The 26,776-nt window shown below is 45.3% G+C and overlaps 1 long non-coding RNA gene across 1 annotated transcript in view; it reads left to right on the top strand.

Annotated features, from left to right (window-relative positions):
* The first annotated feature begins 5,345 nt into the window (after positions 1 to 5,345).
* The window catches only part of LOC309636388, a 472,824-nt gene continuing 451,393 nt past the window's right edge, over positions 5,346 to 26,776 (top strand). The window contains exon 1 of the long non-coding RNA XR_014250009.1: positions 5,346 to 9,449. This is a non-coding gene — a long non-coding RNA (uncharacterized lncRNA). The remainder of the gene's footprint in view (positions 9,450 to 26,776) is intronic.

Consider the following 26,776-nt stretch of genomic DNA (forward strand, 5'->3'; position numbering starts at 1 on the left):
AAATAGTATTTTTGTAAATTTCAATTCCTAATTATTTATTGCTAGTCAACACAATCGCTGTTTGTATATTGCAAGACTTTGGGAAGCTCACTTATATTGACTCTAGTAAGTTTCTTTTTTTGTAGATTCTTTGGGATTTTCTATGTAGACACTCATGTTGTGTATAAATAGAGACAGTTTATACTTCCTTTCCAATCTGCGTTCATTCATACGTTCATTCCAATGGCTGGGACTTCCAGTGTGATGATGAATAGAAATAATGAGAATGGACATCCTTGCTTTGTTCCCCACTTTAGGGAGAAAGCATTCATTCTTTCACCATTAAGTATGATATTAGCTGGAGGTTTTCTGTAGTTGTCCTTTGTCAGGCTGAGAAAAAATTGCTTCTATTTCTAATTGGCTGAGAGTTTTTATCATGAGTGGGTGTTGAATTTTTCAAGTACTTTTTCTGCATTTATTAAGATGATTATACGGTATTTTTTGTGGGTTGAATTGTAACCTTTTAAAATATATATATATATAAAGTCCTAAACCCCAGTTCCTGCAAATGTGACCTTACTGGGAAATAGGGACATTGCAGGTGTAATCAAGTGAAGATGAGATCATATTAGATTAGGGTGGACCCTAAATCCCGTGACTGGTGTCCTTATAAGGAAAGAGAGATTTAAAGACACAGAAGAGAATCTGTTCCAAGACTCTTATTAGATGCATCACTCCAGTCTCTGCCTCCATCCTCACATGGTCTTATCCCTTGTGTGTCTGTCTCAAATAGCCCTTTCTTTTTTCTTATAAGGACCAGTCATTAGATTTATGGCTCAACTTAAATCCAGGATGATTTCATCTTAATTTAATTACATCTGCAAATACCCTATTTCCAAGTAAAATCACATTCATGGTACCAGGGGTCAGGACTTGGACTTATATTTTTGGGGGATCACTATTCAACCCACTATATATACCAAATAATATATATACCATATACTTACTTATTTGCTTACATTTGATCTCTCTTCAACCTGTATGAAATTTCCATGAGGGAGGGGAGTTTTGTCTGTTATGTTCACTTCAGTGCTCTCTCTTGGTACCTGGAATGGTGCCAGCCACATCGTAGATGTTCAATCAATCTTTGTGGAATGAATGCGTGAACCTCACTTCTTCTTGCTTCAGCATCAGACAGGGCTGTGTATCTCTTTTATTCCAAGACTCCTCTTCCTCGGTTTCTAAGACCCCACCCACCACCGCCATCCTTCTTTGTTTCTCCTTTACCTTATCTGATTGTTCCTTCTTCAGTCTCCCTTATTAGAGCCCCTTCCTTGCTCCAGCCCTTAACTAGTGCGTCCCCAATCTTCTTTTCTACTACCCTATTTCTTCTCCCCAGGGAGCTCACCCGACTCTGCACAGTCACTTCCTAGATGCCCGTGACTCACATTTCTCTATCTTCACCACAGAATTTCTTCTGAGTCGTATTTCCACTTTCACCTTTTATCTGACTCCTCCTTATAATTAATGTACCCAACACTCCGACACATTGTCTTTTTTTCCCAAACCTGTCTTCCCTCCTTCCAGGGTTCAGCACCACCAAACTCCCAGTCATCAAAGCCAGAACCCTGGAATCAGCCTTGACTGTCCTACATCCCCAGTTTCTATCATTTTCACCTCTTAAAGATTTCTTGGATCCGTCCACTTCTCTCCATCCCCACTGCCACAGTTCAGCCATTGCCATTCTCTCTCTGTCTCTCTGCTTCTTTCCAAAATGCAAAATAGCCCTGCTCCTTTTCATGGTAAACCCCTCTAGTGGCTCTGAATTGCCTACAGGGAATCCTGATTCTTACCCCCTCCAGGCCAACTTCTGAGGCCTGCTCCTTGGCTTCTGTGACCCAGCCACACTGACCTTGCATTTCCCCAAATTCACCAATTTCACGGATTAGACCAGAGGGCACTGGGAAGAAGACCACTCCATCAGACAGCTTCCTGGTATTTCTGTCTCCACCTGCCTGTTTGCTTCCTGGTCCCCTGGACCCTGGGAAAACTGTGCTGAAAATTGTTGGGACAGAAGACATTACCAAAAAAGAAGCCTTAACATTTGGAGGTGGGGGAGCTGTCTCCAAGAGAGATTTCTGTGTTTCAGTTTACTCTCAGGTTGTGGCAGTTTCTTAGAGAACTTCCATTCCGTCTCTGCTCTTTGGCGTTAATTGTTGGGATCGATGCTGCAGCGATTATATAATATTTATTGCAGCCACCACATATCCAAGGCTTAAGTGTTGTTAAATGTCACTTTCACGCTCCCCAGTGTATGGTGTGTAATTTTAACTGGGTCACTACCTTCTTTCTGAGGGAGGCGGCTGCTTTTAGCCTGAAAAGGAGTAGAGAAATGCATTTTCTCTAGCCTTACAAGAGCTCTCACTTCCGGAGAGATCCTGAATGGAGGAAGAGGAGCATGACAAAGGCTCTCCACCATGGACACCTTTGCCCTGGTGTCTCCTGAGAAGTGCAGGACCTCTCGACTACCCCTCCCCGCCAGGCTGCAGGGGACATCCGGGAGCCTGAGATCAAGCCCGGAGGCAAAGAGAGATGGAAGGACTGGGGATCAGAGTGACAGCCAGGGCAGCTATGAAACAGGTGCCGTCAGGTCACAGAAACGTGACCTGGAGGGAAGAGCAGTACACCGGAAGTCACGCAGCTTGGGTCTGTATCTAGCTGTGTGGCCTTGGATAAGTCACTTTGACTCTCTGATTTCATTTTTGTCATACATCAAATGGGGATAATAAATCTTGCCTGAACTACCTCAGGCAAGGTAGAACTATTATTTATTGAGAGCCTGCTGTATTCCGGGTACCAGAGGACACATCAGGCGTGGCTCCTGCCCTCAGTGAGCTGTGGTCTAGAGCAGGAGTTGGAAAACGATGACCCACAAGTCAAATAGGGCCGGGGCCTGTTTTTGTACGACCTGTCAGCTAAGAATGGATTTCACATGTCTAAAGGGTTGTAAAAAAAAAAAAAAAAAAGAATATGCAACAGTGTGTATGTGTCTATAAGGCTCAAGATGTTTATCTGGTCCTTTACAGAAGGATTTTTGATGACCCCTGGTCTAGAACTGTCCAATGACAGCCACTAGCCACATGTGGCCATGAGCACTCGACACACGAGCACGTGTGGCTGTTAATGGAGACGTGCTGTGATCCTCTATGTCCTGGGGTGGGGCTGGTGTGTGTGCCATTCAGCATTCCTCCCGCACTTCTCACTGCCCCCCTGTGCTCCCCTCCTGCTGCCCAGCCCCCAGGCCCCTCAAGGCCTTGGTTTGTAACCTTTAGAACTGTTCTTTCTTCCTGGAGTGCCTGCATTTCATCTTGGAGACTCAAAGACCTCAGAATCCTAATGAAAATGCTGTAGGAGAAAGACATTTTATTAGGAACCAGGAAATCTGGATGAATGGTAATAAAACGCTGTAGAGGTACTAACATTAAGGTCTTGCTAAGTGTTTCACATGCATTATTTCATTGAATCAAATAGCAATAGTAGGAGAACTCAATGTCCCGATTTTACAAATGAGAAAATTGAAGTACAGAGAGCTAAGTGACTTTCTCCACTGGTAGGTGGCAGAACCTACATCTACTGACCTGAGTATAGTGCTTTTCCCATGACCTCGGAGGCCACTCAGGGCCTGGTGCTTGTCCAGCATGAGGAATGATGCAGGGAATCAATGGGGTGCTATTGGGAGGAATCAGCCTGGAGTAGTGGACACAGCTCTGGCCTAGGAGTCAAGAGATGTGGATTCTGTCCCCAGGGCCGCCCCTTATTAACAGGGTCACACTCTTCTCTCTCAGGCCTGGAGGTCCTCATCTGCAGGTGAGGTGTGGTACTGTCCCCTCTCAGGGGCTCTTAGCACTTATGTTCTGGTAGTTAGGATTAAGGCCAAGTACAGGGACTCCCAATGCCAGCCCAGAGACCCACTGCCTCAAGATCACCTGGGAAGTGGTTTAAAAATGCAGGTTTCTGGGCACACCTCTAGACTGTCTCCTTCAGTGCCTGGGGAGTGAGGTTCTAGAATCTGTGTTTGTGAACATTTCTGGGGAATCTCCAGGTTTATGAATCAGTGAGTTAGAGGTTGTGGTTGGTTCTTACTAGAACTTTGATATCAGCCCTTTCGAAGCAAGGGTCTCCAACTGTCTTTTCTTTGTATCGCCCATCTAATTAAGATGATAATCTTGTCAGCACTAGTTTCAAAATATAACTGGGATCCAGCCATTTCTCACCACTTCTGTTGGCTGTCATCACTGTTCTGGCTACCACGATCTCTTGCCTAGACTACTACAGAGAGGCAGTGTCACACAGCAGGTCAGGGACAGGGGACCTGGGTTCAGAACATGGCTTCGTTGCTTGCTGATCTCTCCACGCCTTTGTTCCCCAACTGTCATGTGGAGATTACTACATGAGTTAATACATGATAACATATGACATGCTAAGCCCTCAACAAATATCATGTACACTGCAATGACCTCTAGCTGATATTGCTGCATTTCCAGCCCATGGTGATCCATCTTCCACCCAACAATGAGAGAGGTTTAAAAATGTAAATCAGGTTATGTCACTGTCCTACTTAAAAACCCTCTAACAGCTTCAAACTCTCCATTATACTCAAGATGAAATCCAAATTCTTTTCTATGGCCTGAAAGGCTTTACAGGTTCAGCCCTTAAACACCCTCTCACCCATTCTTTCTCTTACATGCTCCATTCTGGCCACACTGACTTTCTTGCTGTTTCTTAAACACACCAAGAACATTCTGGCCTCAGGACCTTTGCACTAGCTCTGCCTACTTATGGCCTGACATTATATTATATATTTGTTTACATTGTGTGCCTCCCCCACTAGATTGGAAAATCCCCGAGGGCAGGAAGTACATATATCCCCAATGCCTAGAATGGTGCCTGGCACATCCCACATGTGGATGAGCCCACAGCCTCTACCTCCTGCCTTCCCTGCCTGCCTTCCCCCCATCCCCGAGCTCTAACTTGCTCCTTTTCTGCTTTGACTTCTCCCAGCTCAGACTGTTTTGTGGTGAGCGGTCTGGGCATTTAGCTGTAGTTTATCAAGGCAAAGGAAATTCTTCTCTGGGAAATCATAACTTGAAATACACATTGCTTTTGCACCACGTTGGTGTGCACTAATGAATCCCATAGAGGAATAAATATTTCTGGAGACACAAGTTGCCCAGCCAGGCCTTTTATTTTCCCTGTCAGGAGGGGTGAAGCCATTTATTACCCCCTCACTTCCCTCTCAGAATCACAGGCAGGAGGCAGCTGCAGGTGCTACTGAAACTTCCATCATTCATCTGACTTTTCATCTGTATTTAATGTATCCAGGGAGTGGGCTAATTAAGCACCTAGTTAGATGGCCTCTTCATAGGCAAGTTTATGGTCTAGAATTTTCCTTGTGACTCATGGAATTTCCCCCCATAGGAAATAAATCCAAGCTCAGCTTCTTGAACCATGAAAGATCAGATGCCAGCCATATCATTTCCCAGCTCCCCCCTTGGCTTGTGCCAGTTTCTTAGCCCTTCTCTCCTATGGCCACTTCTCTTATGCTGTGGCTTAACCTCCCAAGGCCCATGTTGGTAAAATCAAGATCATACTATCCATCTTACGGTTGTGGTCATGATTCAATACGTAGCTTTCATAAGTCCTTACCTTAGTGCAAGTGGTGGTGTGCAAAAATATTTCCCTGTTACAGGGGCCAGCCTGGCAAATTGCACCATTGCTGGAGTGCTGGAGGTGTTGGCAGTGTAGTTGCTGGAGTGTGGGGACCTCTGGGGGTCTCAGAGGAGGAGTGGGGTGACCAAGGTGATGGGAGCCCTTGTGAGGTTGAGAGAACTGGGGTATAACCGGTATGACACATCTCAGTATTGTAACAACGTGGAGGACTGTACTGCAGGGTCCTGGCTCATGACCAGCTGACCCCTTCTGATGAGCTCCTTGGAGCTGCCCACCTGTCCTTGGAACATACATGTCAGACACCAAAGACCAGAGAGTCCAGCACACATACTCCCACTGCAGCTTTGGCTTCCTTTAATTCTCTTCTTGTTCCTGGTTCTGTCCTACTTCTGATTTGCCTGCTATCAACCTTCTGACTTCCTCTCCCACGTCTACCCTCACATGATCCTTGGATGTGACCCTGGGCAACAATCTCCTGGCCACAGACCTGTCTTCCTTGGACAAATGAGTCTGCTTCTCCATCTAGCCCTTGGGGCTTCAGGTCCCATCATGCAAATACCCCTTGTGTGTGTCCTCGTCTTGGGGCCTTCAACCCCAGCTCTAAGTTTCAGGCTAATCTGGTCTCAGGAACAATAAGGGGCTCTTCCTGTTCAAACCTCACTTGTCCAAGTCAAGATCCACCTTGAAATTTGCCTCCTCTGAAAAGTTTTCTCTGTTATCCCCAATTGTCTAAATGGAACAATGGAATATCCAGCCACCACCAAGTGCTACTCAGTCCAGGGCAGGTTGTGGCACATGGTAGCAATGATAAGTGCTGCAGGAGTGGAGGAGTGGGGGGCAAATGTAGAGGGCCAGGTGTTAAGCAGATCTGGGGGTGAACCTTTGTTTTGCTTGTTATTGGTTGTGTCATCTTGGGCAAGTTGGACTTTGTGAGTGCCATAATTTCCTTCTCTGTGGAATGAAGGGTCTGTGTGAGAATCAAATCAAATGATGTTTGCAAAATGTGTAGCACAGGACCTGGCATACAGCAGGTGTACAAAAATGGTACTTGATTACCCGTTGTCCCATGAGCCATTTTGGTTTCTTCCATGAGAAATAGTGTGACATGATGGCAAGAGCATGGCTTCAGAATCTGGAGACATGTGAGTTCAATGCTTATTCGGCTACCAAATTGCTGTGAGACCTTGAGAAAGTCAGGAATCCTTCTGAATCCCCTGTTGGTAGGGCAAGCTTCTGGGGGTTGTAAATGAAGAAAATGTCAGGAGAGTGGCAGGCATACAGCAGGCCCTCCACAATGCTGTCCGCTCTCTCCCCTTCTCTACTGCTGAGTGACCTGTGACCACAGAGTCTGACAAAGAAACATGGATCCACTTACTTGATAAGGGGTAATTTTCCATTCTCATTTTGTTTTTTAACCTGGAATAAAGGTACTAGAGGTAGTGGAATTATAGGAGGATTATCTTGTTTTTAGAAACATTAGAGACATTAGGTTACATATTTTATTGTTCCTGAATGCTGTGACTAATTTATTTCCCTCCTTTGAAGGTGCCTGTTCCAACACCCCAAAGCAATGCTTTATTTTGTTCATGGTTGATGTGATCTGCTCACCTGATTTACGCCTTGATCAAATGAACTTGCTTTAATACAATTTTAATTTTTTCTAATTCTTTAAATTAATTATAGCCATTTCAGTGGCTCCTCTGTGTCTGTGCTGTTTCTCTGTTTCATCTCCATGGAAACCTTTCTTACAAAGAGGAGAGAGAGAGAGAGTGTGTGTGTGTGTGTGTGTGTGTGTGTGCACGTGCACATGCCTTTTCTGTTCTGGATGTTGACTTTAGTTTGCTTTTAAACTCTGTAATATCTGCTCTTAGAAGAATGATTCTGGGGTAACGACAAGTGAAAGCTGTTTGTTGTTTTCCACTTGGGAACAATGCCTGGCCTAGAATGTCGGCTGTGAACTCTGCTCCCCTCGACCCCTCCCCATCTTCCCAGCCTGCGAGCAGCTCAGAAGAACCATGTGGGGTTAGTGCTGAGGTGACTTAGTGTAATGTTTGAAACTAATAAATTAATATTCATGGAGCACTTCTGTGTGCCAGACAGGGCTCTTTATAAATATTAGCTGATTTGATCCTTGTAGCCAGCGTGTGAGGCTGGAGTTATCATTCTCACTTTAAAGATGAAGGAAAGGCACAAAGAGGTTAAATAACTTGGCCAAAATTGCTCAGCCGGTGAGTGGTATGGCCAGGGTTTGATCTCAGGTTTTGCTGATGTCAAATGATCTTCCCGTCACACTGTCTCTTTCCCTCCACTACTGAGGGCTGTAGACTCGCTCTGTCCTTTGGGGCCTGTCCTAAATGCCCTTCTTCTTGAAGCTTTCCTGATACAGCAGCGGGCCCATCTGTCCCTCTTCTAACCCTCTGGCTCTTCATTTTCAGCTCTCTTTGGCCGCCTCCCTTTATTATCATTTGCATTCATCCCTGGTCATCTCCTAGAAGCAACCCGAGGGCAGCCTCGATTCTTTTCATCCTTTTACTCCCTTTGTACCCAGCACGATGCTCCCCACAAGGTGGGTGGGTACTCAGTAAATATTGAACCAATTTGGAAGGAAAAGCAGAGGTGTTTTGAACAATGATCTTATATTGTAAACATGAGAGTGGTTATTCTCTTAACCACTGTTTCACTGACTTGTGTAGACACTGGGTTCTCTGTTGAGGCATGCTTGGGAAAGCCAGGTAAAATCCAATCAGGCGCAGTGTGAAATTAACTAATTTCCTGCATGTGGGGGGCAATGGGGCTTTTGACTTTGAAGTACCTGGGAGTGTCACCTGCCATTTCATTAGAGCGGGCAAGCCTTGGCATCAGAATGTGGTCTGACTCAGGAGATGGCAGGAGGTCCAGGTTTCTCCCGTTTGGCTGTCCAGGCAGGAAGGGGGTGAGAGATTAATGGGAAAAGCTAGCAGAGGTGGGAATGGGAGCTTGGATCCAGGTGACTCCCTCCTTCCTTCCCTCTAGAACTCTATGGACTCAATGAGGAGGCAACACAGAGATTCTGAATGGGAAGGAGGAGAATTTTCTTTTATATACTTATTTTTATTTTCAAAAATTTTTATTGGGGTATAGTTGTTTTACAATGTTATATTAGTTTCTACTGTACAGAGAAGTGAATCAGCCATATGTATACATATATCCCCTCTTTTCTGGATTTCCTTCCCATTTAGGTCACCAAAGAGCACTAAGTAGAGTTCCTTGTGCTATACAGTAGGTTCTCATTAGTTATCTATTTTATACATATTAGTGTATATATGTCAATCCCAATCTCCCAGTTCATCCCACGCCCCCTTCCCCCCTTGGTGTCCATATGTTTGTTCCCTACATCTGTGTCTCTATTTCTGCCTTTCAAACAGGTTCATGTGTACCATCTTTCTAGATTCCATATATATGTGTTAATATACCATATTTGTTTTTCTCTTTCTGACTTACTTCACTCTGTATGACAGACTCTAGGTCCATCCACATCTCTACAAATGACCCAATTTCACTCCTTTTTATGGCTAAGTAATATTCCACTGTATATATGTATCACATCTTCTTTATCCATTCATCTGTTGGTGGGCATTTAGGTAGCTTCCATGACCTGGCTATTGTAAATAGGGCTGCAGTGAACATTGGGGTGCATGTGTCTTTTTGAATTATGGTTTTCTCTGAGTATATGCCCAGTAGTGGGATTGCTGGGTCATATGGTTGTCCTATTTTTAGTTTTTTAAGGAACTTCCATGCTGTTCTCCATAGTGGCTGTATCAATTTACATTCCCACCAACAGTGCAAGAGGGTTCCCTTTTCTCCACACCCTCTCCAGCATTTGTTGTTTGTAGATTTTCTGATGATGCCCATTCTAACAAGTGTGAGGTGATACCTCACTGTAGTTTTGATTTGTATTTCTCTAATAATTAGTGATGTTGAGCAGCTTTTCATGTGTCTCTTGGACATCTGTATGTCTTCTATGGAGAAATGTCTACTTAGGTCTTCTGCCCATTTTTTTATTGAGTTGTTTGTTTGTTTAATATTGAGCTGCATGAGCTGTTTGTATATTTTAGAGATTAATCCCTTGTCCGTTGATTCATTTGCAAATATTTTCTCCCATTCTGAGGGTTGTCTTTTCATCTTGTTTATAGTTTCCTTTGCTGTGCAAAAGCTTTTAAGTTTCATTAGGCCCCATTTGTTTATTTTTGCTTTTATTTTCATTACTCTAGGACGTGGGTCAAAAAAGACCTTATTGCAATTTATGTCAGAATGTTCTTCCTATGTTTTCCTCTAAGAGTTTTATAGCATCTGGTCTTACATTTTTGTCTTTAATCCATTTTGAGTTTATTTTTGTGCATGGTGTTAGGGAGTGTTCTAATTTCATTCTTTTACATGTAGTTGTCCAGTTTTCCCAGCATCACTTATTGAAGAGACTGTCTTTCCTCCATTGTATATCCTTGCCTCCTTTGTCATAGATTAGTTGACCATAGGTGTGTGGGTTTATCTCTGGGCTTTGTATCCTGTTCCATTGATCTATATTTCTGTTTTTATGCCAGTACCATATTGTCTTGATGACTGTAGCTTTGCAGTATAGTCTGAAGTCAAGGAGTCTGATTCCTCCAGCTCCGTTTTTTTCCCTCAAGATTGCTTTGGCTATTTGGGGTCTTTTGTGTCTCCACACAAATTTTAAGATTTTTTTGTTGTAGTTCTGTAACAAATGCCATTGGCAATTTGAAAGGGATTTCATTGAATCTGTAGATTGCTTTGGCTAGTATAGTCATTTTCACAATATTGATTCTTCCTATGCAAGAACATGGTATATCTCTCCATCTGTTTGTGTCATCTTTGATTTCTTTCATCAGTGTCTTATAGTTTTCTGAATATAGGTCTTTTACCTCCTTAAGTAGGTTTATTTGTAGGTATTTTATTCTTTTTGTTGCAGTGGTGAATGGGATTGTTTCCTTAGTTTCTCTTTCTGATCCTGCATTGTTAGTGTATAAGAATGCAAGAGATTTCTGTGCATTAATTTTGTATCCTGCAACTTTACCAATTTCATTGATTAACTCTAGTAGTTTTCTGGTGGCATCATTAGGATTTTCTATGTATAGTATCACGTCATCTGCAAACAGTGACAGTTTTACTTCTTCTTTTCCAATTTGGATTCTTTTTATTTCTTTTTCTACTCTGATTCTCGTGGCTAGGACTTCCAAAACTATGTTGAATAAGAGTGGCGAGAGTGGACATCCTTGTCTTTTCCTGACCTTAGAGGAAATGCTTTCACTTTTTCACCATTGAGAATGATGTTTGCTGTAGGTTTGTCATATATGACCTTTATTATGTTGAGGTAGGTTCCCTCTATGCCCACTCTCTGGAGAGTTTTTTTTTTTATCATAAATGGTGTTGAATTTTGTCAAAAGCTTTTTCTGCATCTATTGAGATGATCATATGGTTTTTATTCTTCAGTTTGTTAATATGGTGTATCACATTGATTGATTTACATATATTGAAGAATCCTTGCATCCCTGGGATAAACCCCACTTGATCATGGTGTATGATCCTTTTAATGTGTTGTTGGATTCTGTTTGTTAGTATTTTGTTGAGTATTTTTGCATCTATATTCATCAGTGATATTGGTTTGTAATTTTCTTTTTTTGTAGTATCTCTGTCTGGTTTTGGTATCAGGGTGATGGTCGCCTCGTAGAATGAGCTTGGGGGTGTTTGGAAAGAGGAGGATTTTAAAGGTAAGCAGAGCTACATGAGAGACGAGGCTGTAAAGTTGTATTTTGAACAATTATTCCAGCACCTACAACCCAGTGGATCCCACGTGCCCCATCCCTTCTCCTCCCAGCCCCAGGTCACACACTGATCCCAGAAAGGCTGTCTTGCTCAAAATGGTATTTAGAGCTTCTCAGTGGGAACAGCCTTCAGGACCTGGCTGGCTTATGCACTGTGGAAGCAGGCAGTCTCGCTGCCCTGCTGATCCACTTCGTAAAGCATCTCTGCTCCCCTCAGCAGGCAGGTCTCTGCTGTCCTCTGTACCACTGTGAACCCTCCCACTTGCTGGTCCACATGCAGCCACTTGGCCTCCCCCAGTCTTTGCCTCTGCTGTGGCGTGGTGGCAAAGACTCCTTTGGGTTCTACTGATGAGGTGGAATTTGGTGGCAATTTTTTTTCTTGGGTGGCAATTTTTTAAACCAGTGTCACTAGGCCCCATCTGCCGTTGGATTCAGGGCCCTAGGTCGCTTCTGTCCCTGGAGGGCTTCCTTTTGTTACTTATTGCTCTCCTGTTCCTCTTTCTGACACAGCAGGCTGCCTTTTGAGCTTGATCTTGAGGGAAGTGGGCCAGCAGGGCTTTGGGGGTTGACATTTGAGGGCTGGTTTCAGTTCTGTGACCGCCTGGCCTGGCCAGCTCCTCAGTCTTTTCCATCAACAGTGAGTCATATGAATTATTAGTCCAATCTCCCTGAGGGGAGAGCTGCCCAGTGCCTCTGCCTGCATCACCTGATGTTTCCTGCTGGATTATGGCCAGTAAAGCTGCCAGTCCTGGAGCCTGGGCATCTGGGCAGAAACTTAAGGTGGTCGACCTCAGCAGCTTTGCTGGAAGGTGTGGGAGGTACCCACACGCAAATAGTCATCTGCACGGTGGAGACTTCTAGAAGTTTGTCATCTATCAACCCACCATTCAAATATCTACTCTGCCCACTGTCACTGGGACAAGTTCTGGATCAGCTGGTTGTGCCCAGATGTTGCTTGTGGGGCTATCTGGGCCATCTTCTCAGCCTCAGGGACCTTTACACAAGTATCCATTCAGCAGGTGGCAGAGGAGGGGTTTCAGGAAGGTTCCCTCTGAGGCTATGTGAGGGAGAGAAGTGAGGAATCCTGTTGATGTTTTTGCTTCTCCCTGTCTCTGCAAGCACTGAAACAGAAAACTCTGCTCCCACCAGGCTCTGGGAAAGCACATGGTGCCATTTCAGCACACACACACAGTAGCACACACACACCAGCACACACACACAGTAGCACACACACACCTGCACATACACAGCAGCACACACACATACACACACACACACACACACTGCCTCAGAGTCCGGGGCTCAGCACCCACTCTCCCCTGGGATGACCCCTGGTTGCTCAGGCCTCTGGTGGGTAGTGGACCAGTGGCCTCTGGTGTCTTTACTCCTGTGAAGACCCAAACCTCTTATGGCCCAGGGTGATTAGCGAACAGAAGCTCAGAGGGAAGAGCTGCTGCCCCATCCCCTGAACACAGAGGAGAGGGCCAGCTCAGGGCAAACTGGGATGGGAGGGGAGGGAGTTTGATTTGGGTTTCCCCTCCCACCTCCCCTCTCAGAACGTTCCTCTCCACAAAACTCTGTTTTGTTCTGGGCACTATCGGGGCCACAAAGGGGAACATACATAATAGAAACTTGTGCCTTGGTCATTGTGTTGCACCAGATTTCAGATGAAAATGCCCTTTAAAATTCCCAGCAATTGGGCACCACCTCTGTTTGAGCCTCATGCCTTCTCTGGACCACACGCCTTCCTGACCTGCACTTCATCCAGGCTACTCCATCCTCACCCCTTGCCCTTGGGGTGAGGCTCAGGGTATGGTGAAACTTGGAGAGACGGTCAGGGGTGGGTTGAAAGCGCAGGAATGGGATAGAAGAGTCTAAAACTAGAGACAGTCACAATTTACTCATGTCTTGGCTTAATGATTTTTTTAAAAAATTGAGGTATAATTGACAAACATTATATTAGTTTCAGGTATACAACATAATGATTCAATATTTGTATACATTGTTGGCTTAATGATTAACAGCACTCTCCTTCACTCTCAAAAGTGTCCTAATTTGGATAAGTTATATGATCATCCAATTTAAGCCCACTTCACTTGCCATTGATTTACATAACTTGTCTCATACTATCTCAAGATGTCACTGTATCCAAAAAGCTGCTTCGAATGTCTCCTGTCCCGCGGCAGGGCCCAGCTTAGGAAGGGAAGACGGAGGCAGAAGTACAAGAGATCTCAGGACAGACCTGGGGACCACACCTGACTCTCTTCAAGGAGCCCCTGTCCATTTCACAGGAAATTCTAGAAGAACCCTCCCCAGTGATCAAGGCTGCAGGACATACAACTGATGCCAGAGAACCTGGGCTGCAGTGAGCTATTTTGGGGCACAGGTGTCTCCCCTCTGGGCTTCCCCAGGCAGCCAGAAGCTACCCGAGGGCTCTTGGCCCGTCCTGGCAGCAGCCCGCAGCTGAGTCTGTGTGCAGGCAGCTGGGGCCCCCAGGAGCTGGGGTCTTGACCTCTGTGTTGAATGTTGGGCTCACTGGGGACATGAGGCAGACGGTTGATTTTTCTGCCATAACTCATAGCTTTGTTGCAGCAGTGCTGTCTGCTCTGCTATATTAATAAGAAACAAACATTGTTTTGTTGTGTTTGATTTCCGTGTTAGGCTGGAGAACTAGTGGGAAGCAGCCGCATAGCACAGGGAGATCAGCTCGGTGCTTTGTGACCACCTAGAGGGGTGGGATGGGGAGGGTGGGAGGGAGGGAGATGCAAGAGGGAGGAGAAATGGGAACATATTGTATATGTATAACTGATTCACTTTGTTATGAAGCAGAAGCTAACACACCATTGTAAGGCAATTATACTTCAATAAAGATGTTTAAAAAAAATTTAATAAGTGAGAATAAAATCAGGAGAAAAAATATTTCTCTGGGACATCTGACTGCATCAGACTTGTTAATTCCGGCTCTGCGTTTCCAGTGGCAGATAGCTGACCCAGCAGCAGGGGAGGGTGCCCACACTTCTTCCTCCAGGGCTCAGGGCTGGTTCCACCCTCTGTTCTGGGAACAGACCCACCCTTGGGAAGGCCACCTGGTCGTGGCTCAGGCGGGAGCTGACGCAGCTCAGGGAAGGAGGGTTTCCAGGGAGCCCTGAGCAAGTTTTGTTCCCCCTGCTCCTTCAAATTCAACAGTATTTTATTGAGCACTTACTGTATGCCAGATAGTGTTAGGTGCTGGGCTGGAGAGATGAAAAAGGTGTGACCAGTGCTCAGGAGGGCAGAGACTAGAATCACACAATTACAGTACAGTGTGAGTAAGTAGAGGGTGTAGAAGGAAACAGCAGAGGTTCCTGGGAGCGCCCCCAACATAGACCAAGGACGTACACCCCCAGCTGCTGGGGAGCTGTGGCAGAGGTAGGGCCTTCAGCTGTGGGCACCCTGTGGAGGTTCATACCTCTGGGGAGAGCCGTCTGGCCCAAGAGCATGCCCCCTTCCCGGGGCAGCCACATCCAATGACTGATGGATTGTGTGTATAAAGGCCCAACCTCTTGCCCCAACTTGGGACAGTTCTGAAGGGTCATTTGAGTCCCAGAACCCCTGTAAGATCAGCTGAGTCTTTTTCTGGGGGCTGCATCACAGCTCAGCATCTCCCTCTGCCCAGTTCTGCTTCCTTCCCTTCTACAGATGTTGATTGTGAGAGCATTCCCTAATAAACCTCCTGCATGTTTATCTCTTTCTCAGGCTCTGCTTCCTGGGGAACCAGCCTGCAACAGGACCTAACATGGTCAGCATTGTTCAGGGAGGGCTTCCTAGAAGAAGTGACTTTTAGGCTGAAATCTGGAGGATGAGTAAGAGTCAGTCTGGTGACAGCTATGGGTCTGGAGGGAAATGGTACTGGTTCCAGGTAGAGGAAGAGAATGTGCACAGGCAGATAGGCCAAAGGGAGCAGAGCATGCCCAGGTGGGATGGCAAAGCAGGAGGCTGGGGGTTTGGTTGAGGACATTTCATAGGGTTCTGCGAGCTGTGATTGTGGCCTGGGTTTTATTCTAAAGGCACAGTGATGTCATAGAAGGGTTTTAAGTAGGGGTTGGGATGTGACATGGTTGACTTGTTTTCTTATAAAGAGAATTTGATGTGAAGAAGGTAGAAACAAACAAGGAGTCTGGCTAATGAAGATGTTGTAGTAGCTCAGAAGAGAGATGATGATGGTCTTAAGTGAAGTAGTTGGAGAGCGGTAGATGGATTTAAGAGACATTTACTTAGGAGGAAGAATCAATTGTCAGGAACTGATGATGGATAAGATATGGAGGGAGAGAGAGGAGGCAAGGATGATATTTGGGTTTTTGGCTTCAGTAACTATGAGGATGCTGCTGCCATTTAGTGAGATGGGGAGCAAGTGGAGAAGCGGATTTGGGAAGAAGGCGGCGAAGGGGAAAATGTGTGTAGTTCCGGAGTGCTAAATTTGAGTTATCTTTGGGATATATGAGAACAGAGCTGAGACATTTAGGTGTATGGATACAAAGCTCAAGAGAAAGAACAAAGTTATTTCTTTGTTTATCTACTGCTTATGATAAATTGCCCTCAAAGCTCAGTAACTTAACAATAAATATTTATTATTTCAGTTTCCATGAATGAGGAATTGAGCAGTACCTTTTTTAAAAAAAATTATTTATTTAAAAAATTTTTGGCTGTGTTGGGTCTTCGTTGTTGCACGTGGGCTTTCTCTAGTTGCGGCGAGTGGGGGCTACTCTTCGTTGTGGTGCACGGGCTTCTTATTGCAGTGGCTTCTTTTGTTGCAGAGCACGGGCTCTAGGTCCATGGGCTTCAGTAGTTGCGGTGCGTGGGCTCAGTAGTTGTGGCTCGTGGGCTTAGTTGCTCTGCGGCATGTGGGATCTTCCCGGACTGGGGCTTGAACCCGTGTCCCCTGCATTGGCAGGAGGATTCTTAACCACTGCGCCACCAGGGAATCCCTGTGCAGTGCCTTAATTGAACTTTCCACTGGGTCTGGAGGATGTGCTTCCAAGATGGCTGTCAAGTTGGTGCCCTTGGCAAGAGGTCAGGAATTCTCACCATGTGGAGCTATCCATAGACAGAGGTTGTTTGAGTGTCTTTATGACATGGGAGCTGGCTTCCCTCAGAGCAAATGATCAAAGAAAGTAGGACAGAAATGGCAATGTCTTTTATTGATCTACCCTCAGAATCACACACCATAACTTACCATATCCTAGTGGTCACACAGACTGACCTTGATACACTGATGGAGGGGACTACACAGAATGTGAATACTGGAACTCAAGGACCATTGGTGCCATCTTCGAGGCTGCTTACCACACCTGGAGATATAGATTTGGAAATCATTAGCATTTAGATGATATTTGAAGTCCTGGTACTGGGGGAGATTGCTTGAGAGAAATGTGCAGAAGGAAAAGAGAAGGGTTTAAGGACAGAGCCTGAGAGACACTGGCCTTTAAGGATAAGCACAGAAAGAGAAGCCAGTGAAGGAGACTAATGAAAAGTGTGATCATATGTCCTGGTTTGCCTGCAGTTTGTTCTGCCTTATGCCTGTTGTGTCCACATGACACATGTCCCTTTTCACTTTCCCAAGTGCCCTGGATTAGATTAAACTTACAGGGTCACCCTATAATAACAGGCAGCCAGAGCAGCAGAGGGAAACCAGGAGGAATCAATATCATGATGGACATTGGATTTCATGACAAGGAGGTCCCTGGAGATGTTAGCAGCAGATATTTGAGTTGTGGGCAAGGAAACCTGGTTTCAGAGGGTGAGGCGAGTGAGAAGCAAAGTAAGTTATTTTAGTAGTGTTATTTCTAGAGGCTTGACCAAAAAAATGAAGGGAGAAAATGGGGTTTTAAGAGCATGTGGAATAGCGGGAGAATTTTTCTCTGAAGATGCCAGGCACTAAAATATGTATAATTGATGAAGAAAAGGCTCAGTAGAGACAGAAAGGTTGTTTGTCATCCAGGTTCTCCAGAGCAGGGGAATAATCTGGAAGAGAATTCTGGAGGCCTCAACGTCTCAAAACGTAAACCCAAAATGAAGGTGCAGAAGCTGGTTAGGAAGGAATGACAGCCACTCGTGACCTCTGAAGTTCCCAGGTCACTTGGGCTCTGCCTGGTGATCGGTGGGGCTTTCCGGTCTGGAAATCCACGTGACCTGGCATCAGAGGTGCTTCTGGGGTCTTGTCAGCTACCATTGCTTCCCATTCTCCCTGAAAAGGCTGCTTCTCTGGACCCCGATCTGGAGATGCTTTTGCTTCTGTGCTGGCAGGGGAGCAGCAGGACTCTGGAAAGGTAGATTGCATGATTTAGGGATGTGGGAGGTGCCTTAGTTGGTATGAGCTGCAGAATGAACTGAAATGGTCCCTACCCCATCCCCAATCATGATAAGTGACATCTAGAAGTATGGCTCCATTGTCCTAGAGAGCTCAGGCAGAGGCGTGTAGGGGGGACCTTTGCAATGAATTGGCCAAGGAAGGAGAGAAAGGATTCTTTATCATAGAAAGGCCCGGTTAATTGCTTCACAAAGAATAGAGTCCAAGTTCCATAGCTAAAATGAATATATGGGTTTCAAAAGAAAACAAATTCTTGTGAGTGAGGAATGTTTGCACTTCAGAAAATCAAGAGGAAGTTGGCTGTAGCTGGCTCTGGGGGAGAAAGACCTTAGTGCATTTGAAGCACCCATCTCTCTCCCCGGACCCAGGAGACAACAGCTGCTTCGGCCACTCCTGAATCCCCACCAAGAGAGAGGCTCAGATGGGGAATGACTTCGCTGACATCCAGCCCATATCAGAGGCTCTCACAAAGAAGGATTCAGGGCTGGGGATCCCCTTCTGTGTGGAAGGGGAGGAGCGTCCCCAGGGAGGAGAGGCGGGGCACCGGCGGTGAGGAGAGACAGCTGGGAAACGAGTGGACAGCTAAGAAAACCTTGAAGGGTGAGGCTCTGTCCTTACCTCCACCGTGTGGTACAAGGGGTAAAGTCTCCTTGCCTGTCCTTTGACTCTACGAGGGTACCTTCTGGAGCCCTCCATCCAAGGGGAGCTCGACTCTCCAGTGGAACAGAGGCCATGTTCATCCTCCAGGTGGGGAGCCCCGCCCGTCTGTATCGGCTGACTTGACAGCGGCCTTCCCGGAAGCGCAGACTACACACGGGAGAGCCTGGGGGGCCGACTCCTGGGGTACCCTCCCCATCCATCTCATCTCCTTGTGGGCGCAAACACACGCAGCAGGGGAAGAGAAGGCGCGGAAAGGACGCCCGGCTTTGAGAAGGATGCTCTAGCAACTCTTGCACGTGCTGGGACAGCCGGGGTGGGCATTTGCAGACCCAGTGCTACTGGAGTGAGCGAGGGGGCAGCTGCTAGCTTGCCCAGCCCGGTGGCCCGGCGGCGTGGGCTGCACGCGCAGGTGCATAAGTCCTCTGCGTCTGGGCAGGTGGGTGGTCACAACGCATCGCAGGGGCGGGGGCGGGGGCTGGCCTGGAGCACCATGCAGCATCTTTCCGGCAGCGAGTCGACTCTTCCCGGCAGCCTTATACTTTAAAAACAAATTGATGGGCTATAATTGCAAAGGTCTGGATTGTCTGGTCCTGACAGGAATCGGCTGAAAGCAAACAGTCTGGTCCAGCTGAGGGAGGTGTTTCCTGACAAATGCATGCTGCTAATAGAAGGATCCCTCTGCATCCTAAGTCCTTCCCCCATTTTTTGGCAGGATGTAAATTCTGCATAGGGAACTTTTTCTTTTTCTTTTTTCTTATGATTCCTTTTCTTGACGCGTGAATTCTGAATTTCATTTTTCCCCAGAGAGGCAGTGGAATCATCCAGCCGTCCTCCTCATCAAAGTTATAGGCAATTTGACCTGCCATTAAGCCATTTCCTGGAGCCGGTTGAATGGTTCTTTGGGCCTCTTCTGCCTTGAAGACAACACAGGGCGTATTATAACCCATGCAGATGAGAACCCTGGACCGCTGGCTTGAGACTCGTTGCCCTTGCGAATGTTAATTCTGCTTCAGCTGTGGGCTGAAGATTTCACCACGTCCACAGACCCTAAGTGGAGATGGGGCCTCTTCCCTATGTGACCCATTTAATTTAGCACAGGGAGATCAGCTCGGTGCTTTGTGACCACCTAGAGGGGTGGGAGGGAGAGGCAAGAGGGAGGGGGTGCGGGGATATATGTATACATATAGCTGATTCACTTTGTTGTACAGCAGAAACTGACAACACTGTAAAGCAATTATACTCCAATAAAGATGTTAAAAATAAATAAATAAAAGGCAAGGGGTTGACTAGGCAAGTCAGAGAGAACAAACCATGAAGAATGGCACATTACAGAGCAATTTCCAGAAGCCTGAGTAAGTTCCATAGGTCTCTTCTGAGTCCATATTGATAGGAAAATGTGAGCTGACCCTATGTGTAGTATGCTCCTGTAATATTGTGATTTATAATAAGAAATTCTTGACCCAGAGCTCCTAAAAGCCTTGGAATTTCTTTAGTGATAAGAGTCATAAATGGAAAAAGAGTCTTTTGTTATTCATAACATGCCCCCTTCAATCACACCCGAGTTTATGTTAATAGGGTAATTTCTGGATGAGCCCTTAGATAACCACCAGATGGGAGCTGGTTGCCAGGGGAACCAACCAAGTGATTAGAGAGTTGGAACTTTCAGCTCCACCCACCATCTCCCAATCTCTGGAGAGGGGGAGGAGAGAGGGGCTGGAGGTAGACTCAGTTGCCAATAGCCAATGATTTGATCAATCATGCCTATGTAATGAGGTCTCCATAAAAAATCCCTGAAGTATGGGATTCAGAGAGCTTCTGGGTTGGTGAACATGTGGAGTTACTGGGAGGTGATGCACCTGGAGAGGGCATGGGAGCTCCGTGCCCTTCCCCCATACCTTGCCCCACACATCTCTTCCATCTGGCTGTTCTGAGTTATATCCTTGTATAATAAACTGGTAATCTAGTAAGTAATCTGTTTTCCTGAGTTCTGGGAGCTGCTCTAGCAAATCAATCGAACCCAAGGAGGGGCTCATGGGAACCTTTGATTTATAGCTAGTCAGTCAGAAGCACAGGTGACAACCTGGACTTGCAATTGGTGCCTAAAGTGGGGTGCGGGGCAGTCTGGCAAAAATGAACCCTTAACCTGTGGAGTCTGATGCTGTCTCCAGGTAGATAGTGTCAGAACTGAGTTAAATTGTGGGACACCCAGCTGATGTCTAAGAATTGCCTGGTATGGGAATTTGGTAAGCAGAGACATTGTGAATTTTTCCTTTCTAGCTCTTAACTTGGCTTATGTGCCAAATATTTAGGGAGCACCCATGGTGTGCTAGGAGCCGGAGACCAAGTAGGCCTTTTTCTGTGCAAAAGGGCCTGGTAGAATGTTTTCATTCTAGAGGAATAATGGAGTTACTATTGCTTTCTGGTGAAACGGGCCCATTTCAAACCAGTGTGGCTAAATGCTGGGATGCAGGCTTTTGCGGGAGCTGGGGTGTGGGTGGGCTTTAATCATAGCAGTTGATGTTCGCTGAATTCCTACCACGTGACAGATATTATGCTAAATGCATTTCCCACACTGTCACGTGTAATACCGCAACCCTATTTGGCAGGTATTATTCAGCTCATTTTAAAGATAACAAAACTGGAGCTTAGTGAGGCTAAATAATCTGGCTAAGCCACATAGGAGGTAAAAGGCAGAGCTGGGGTTCAAAGCCAGGTCTGTCTGATGCAGCCCGGGCTCTTAACCACCGTTGCTGTTTTTCCCATCTCCCTGGCCTGTGAGGGTCAGAGAAGCCTTCAGAAGCCCTGAGGTGAGCCTTGAAGTCAGGGTGGGACAGCCCTGGTATTGGCCAGGGTGGGGTGTTCTGAGGGTTATCTGCTCTGGGTGGGGCAGTGGGGTTGGACTTGACCTCTGCCCCAGGAGCTGCTGTCTTCCTCTTCCAGCCACTCTTCTAGGCTCCAGCATAAGATGGAGCAGAAGCCTCAACAGGAGACTGCAAGTGGGTGGCAATTTAATTGAGGAGTTTTACTGAGACTGGAACCAGCTGGAGAGAAGGAGCAAGCGAAGAGCTTGAAGAGATGGTCTTTGAGTTGGAGCTAAATATAGCATTGCCCAAGTGCTTCATTCCCTCCCCGCCCCAACCATTCCGCTGTGGATTTTGAAGGAGCTTGGCTCCCGGGAGGACACATTTAAGGCTGGAGGAATAGAGTTTTCTTCAGTTTGTCTTCTGTGTAAATAAGAGGGACACAAGCACAAATGTTACACTGGATCTTATCGATTAAAGTGCTAACAAGTTAAACAGTCTTCCAGCCGGCCAGCTTCGCATCTTCTCACGGCCGCTGTGGGACTCACTGCAGCGAGGCTGCGCCTGAGGTGGCCAAGCTCCCGCCCCGGCTCTTGGTTCCCAGGTCGCCACCTCTTCTCTGGGTATTGTTGTTACCTTCCTCAGGCTCTCTTTGTAATCGTGTCTCTCACTCTTAAATTTCCATGGGTCTTTCCCTCTTGCTGTGTTTTCACCTGGGATACTACTCTAGACAGACCCAGAGCTCAAGGAGTTTACAGTCTGGACTTTCCAGATTGTGTAGTATCTGCCAGTGTCTGGGTGAGGCTGATGGCTGTCAGGCCTGCACTGGTCGCTGTCACCCCAAATCCTTCTCAAGGATTTGAGAAGGAAAGGGAAACAGTGCTTTTTGTGACTTACATCCTCGGGAACATATAACCTTGGTAACTACTTCATGCTAGGCCGGCCATCTCAACCTGAGGTCTGTATGAGCTCAAGGGAGATGAAATAGTAAGCAGGTTTCTAAATATATGTGTCTATGAGAATTTGGGGGGAAGTTTCATAACTTTCATCGAGTTCTCAAGGTTGACCACGAGCCAAATCACGTGCGGCCCCAGGAGGGTAGCTCAGTCACTAAGGGGAGAGTCAGACTTGGGCTCTCAGTGGGTCCCCCACTCCATCAGAGCAGCAGTGATGAAAGAAACCAATAGCCATATTTGACCTTTCAATCTATCTTTTTAAAAAAGGTCATTTCCTTTGTACTTAGTCTTGTTTGGGGGTTGAATTGCAATGATAACTAAATTATTGGACTTTATTATGTGCTCAAAGGAGTAGAATGTTTTCATTCTAGAGGAATAATGGAGTTACTATTGCTTTATCCTGTGCTATACCCTAAAATTGTAGAGTTGGAGCAGAGCTAAAAGTTCATGTAGTCTACCCGGAAGCCCCAATCCTGTTGCCTCATCCTGAATCTTCCCTATGCCACTCCATCAAATGGCCATATAGCCTCTTGCAGGGACAGAGAACGTTCTGTTCACTTACTCATTCATCCATTCAACTGCACCCTCCCATACGCCGTGGGAATCTGACGATGAAGAAGACAAATAACAGCCTTGCTGGTCCTTAAGGAGCTTACAGCCAAGCAATCTGGAAAGGCAAACATTGAACAAGGATGAAGAGTGTTAGAGCAGGGATGAGGCTAACGGGGACCACTCTGGTCTGTGGGTGGTAGTGGTCATGGAAGGGTTCCCAGAGGAAGTAAAACACCCAAGCTGAGCTGAAGGGGGTGTGGGAGCTGAGGAGATGGAGGAAGATTGGGTGGAGGGAGTGTTGTAGGTAAAGGGAGTGACACATTCAATGATCCAAGAGTGAAACAGAAGGAGCAAGACTTAGAGGAGAAAGTAAGAGAAGATTAGCATGGCTGGAACAGAAAAAGAGAATAGATAGGAGAGTGGTTTCCATGGTAAGCCACTTTAGTTTTGACAGGTCTGAGTGAGAAAGTTCTCCCTGACCTTTCCACTTATGGCCTTCTGATGCTCCTAGGTAGACAAACATCTTCATGGGATTTATTAAGACAAACAGACACACCAGCCATGAGTTTCCTCTTCCATTTCCTTACATTTGGGCAGAACTTTTAAACAAGAAGCAACTTTTGGTTCTGTTGTACCCTTGCCATGACCACCACCTGGAATGTTGTCCCTAACGCCATCTACTCAGCTCAAAGGTTTTGTATATGTTGACTTGTTCACTTCCCCCATCAGACTGTCTACTTGTGAAGGGCAGGGACCATGACTAATTCTCTCGAGTGCTTAGTGCAGGGCCTAGCACACAGCAGGTGCTCGGTTAGTGCTTTGTGTTTGACCAGTGAATGGATGAATGGCTTAGATGCCAATCAGTGATGAATCTTATGAACAGAAGTCAGTATGAAGTAGGAGAGACAAGCAGGAAAGCTGGACAAGTCACAGCAGAAGCTGTTGGTGTCACCCCAGGAAACTGAGTTTCCTTCTATTGCCATGAATTTCATGGGTGTGATGATTACACTTCTCAGTGTATAATTTCTCTCCTCCAGACCACAATATTTGCCCCAGTTATACAATACTTGACTCACATAAATTTAATATCATGAAAATTGTTGCATAACAACCATAATTAGATTTTAGAGATCTTGGTAAGTTTGCATTACCAATCAACAAAGCAGCTAGTGTGTCAGTGAATACCACAAAACCAGAATGTGAAACTCGCAGTAACCACCCTAAACAGAAGGCTTTTCCTCTGTGTTCTGTGTTTCTGTTATTGTGTGACTTCTCAGTGCCTTGGCTCATGTCTTGCTTTTATTTGTGATGATTGTACTATATTCAATTATAATATAGTATTGTGGTAGACAGCCTCCAAGATGACCCCCAAAGATTCCTACCTTTGGTATCTATGCTCTTGTGTAATCCTCTCCCCTTGAGTGTGGACTGGACATAGCCTCTCACAACTAACCAACTGAATATGGGAACGGTGATGGCACATCACTTCTCAGATTAGGTTATAAAAAAGAGTGTGATTCTGCCTTGGGCTTCCCTCTCTCACTCTCTTACTCATTTGCTCTGGGGGAAGTCAACTGCCATGCTGTGAGCTGCCCTATGGAAAGACCCACATGGCAGAGAGCCAAGGGAAGCCCTAAACTGACAGCAAGCAAAGAACTGAGAGCCTCAGTGCAGTAGTCCGTGAGGACTTGCACAGTGCCAGCAGCATGTACAAAAGCTTGGAAGTGGATCCTCCCCTCAGCTGGCTCCTTAATGGCAGCCTTGAGAGAGACCTTGAGGCAGAGGCACCCAGGTAAGCCATATCTAGATTCTAGACCCATAGGAATGATGAGATAATAAATGTTTTAAGCTGCTAAATTTGGTATTATGATTTGTTATACAGCAATAGCTCTCTAGTAGGGGTTTTGGTACCATCAGTGGGATGATGGATACTGCAACAAATACCTAAAAATATGGCGATTTCTAATTGGTCAGTGGATGAAGCCTGGGAAGATTTTTGATGTGTGTATTAGAGAATACCTAAGTTAAGTTGAACAGACATAGAAATCTGAACTTTGATGATGCTGCCAATAAGGTCTCAAAGGGAAGTGAGAAACATATTATGGAAATTTGAGGAAGGGAGATTTTTGTGATGTAGTGGCAGAAACTTAACATTGCCTCTGGCAACCACTGACCTTTGCAACTATGAGCTCGATTATTGTTGTTTTTAAGATTCTACATATAAGTGATATCATATGGTATGTGTTTCTCTGTCTTATTTAACTTAGCATAATGCTCTCAAGGTCCATCTATGTATCTTTGTTGCGCAAATGGCAAGACTGCCTTCTTTTATATGGCTGAATAATATTCATATATATGAATGAATATTATTCATTATTATATATATATATATGTACACACACACACACCACATTTTCTTCATCAATCAATGGACACTTAGGTTGTTTCCATGACTTGGCTATTGTAAATAATGCTGCAATGAACATAGGGGTGCATATGTCTTTTCTAATTAGTATTTTTTTTCTTCAGATAAATACCAAGAAATGAATTGCTGGGTCATATGGTAGTTCTATTTTCAATTTTTTGAGGAACCTCCATGCTGTCTTCCACAGTGGCTGCACCAATTTACATTCCCATCAACAGTGCACAAGGGTTGACTTTTCTCTACCTCCTCACCCACACTTGTTATTTCTTGTCTTTTTGATGATAGCCATTCTGACAGGTGAGAGGTGATATCTCATTGTGGTTTTGATTTGAATTTCCCTGATGATTTGTGATGCTGAAGCATGCCACTGTTAAATATAAACAAACACAAATATTTGAGGAAAGCATCTAACATGAAAGACATACACCAAAACAAACAAACACAGGCAACTTCGAGGAAATGGCAGCTGTGTAGGAAGCAAAAAAACTTCAAAGAAATCTATCAAAATGCTCAAAGAGATAAGAGAAGACAGTGTAGCCAAAAACCAGCATAGGATGCTGTGAAAAAGGAACACTCAGAGATCACAAACAGCTCTTAGAAATTTAAAATTTTGGTAGCAGAAACCAAAAACTCAATAGTAGGGTCCAAAGACTGTATGATCAATAATGACAGTGATTTTTTTTTTTCCACAGCAGCATTTCCAGCACCTTGAACTTTACTTTGTACATAGTAAAGACTCAACAAAAACCTGCTGAGAGAATGAATGAGTGAATGATGATAAAGCTGGGTAAATCTCCCTGGAGTAGAGCTTTCCCAGAGCTGGGAAATAGGAAAGCAAAGCAAAGGAAAAGGCTTCCAGAAGATCTGAATCTGAATAATGGGAACTCTGGAAGGAATAAGTCAGATGGGAAAAATAATCACTGAAAAAAAAAAAAGACTCAGTAAAAATTCCTCAAAATGAGTGACATGAATTTTCAGAATCAGTACAATGAATGCAACTGGAGCTACACCAGGGCACATCACTGTAAAATTTCAGAATATCAAGGACAGCCACACTTGAAGCTAAAAGACAATGGAGTAATACTAACAAAATCTGAGAAGAAAATAATTTCCAACCAAGAATTCTATACTCAAAGAATCAATCAAATATGAAGGTAGGATAAAGATAGTTTCAGAGATTCAAGACCTCAAAAAATTTGTTTCCTGTGCACACTCTTTCCTATGAGGCTACTAAAGGATGCACTTACCAAGATGAGGAAGTAATCCAAGGAAAACAAAGACATGGGATTTAGGCAACAGGCTCTAACACAAGACAGAGGTGGAGGAAATACCCAAGCTATCGGTGCAAAGAGGGCCCAAGATGACAGCTGTGTAGAAGGCATGGAGAACAATTAGTCCAAATTGCAGCCAGGGAGATTTCTCCAAAAACAGGAAATTGATGGAACACCTAATGTGTTTGAATGTATTGAGAGGAGATTCATACAATTGGAGGGGAGTTTGGGGGTGAATCA

This window comes from Balaenoptera physalus, assembly GCF_965194825.1.
Source record: "Balaenoptera physalus genome assembly, chromosome: 10".
In the NCBI taxonomy this organism is placed as follows: Eukaryota; Metazoa; Chordata; class Mammalia; order Artiodactyla; family Balaenopteridae; genus Balaenoptera; species Balaenoptera physalus.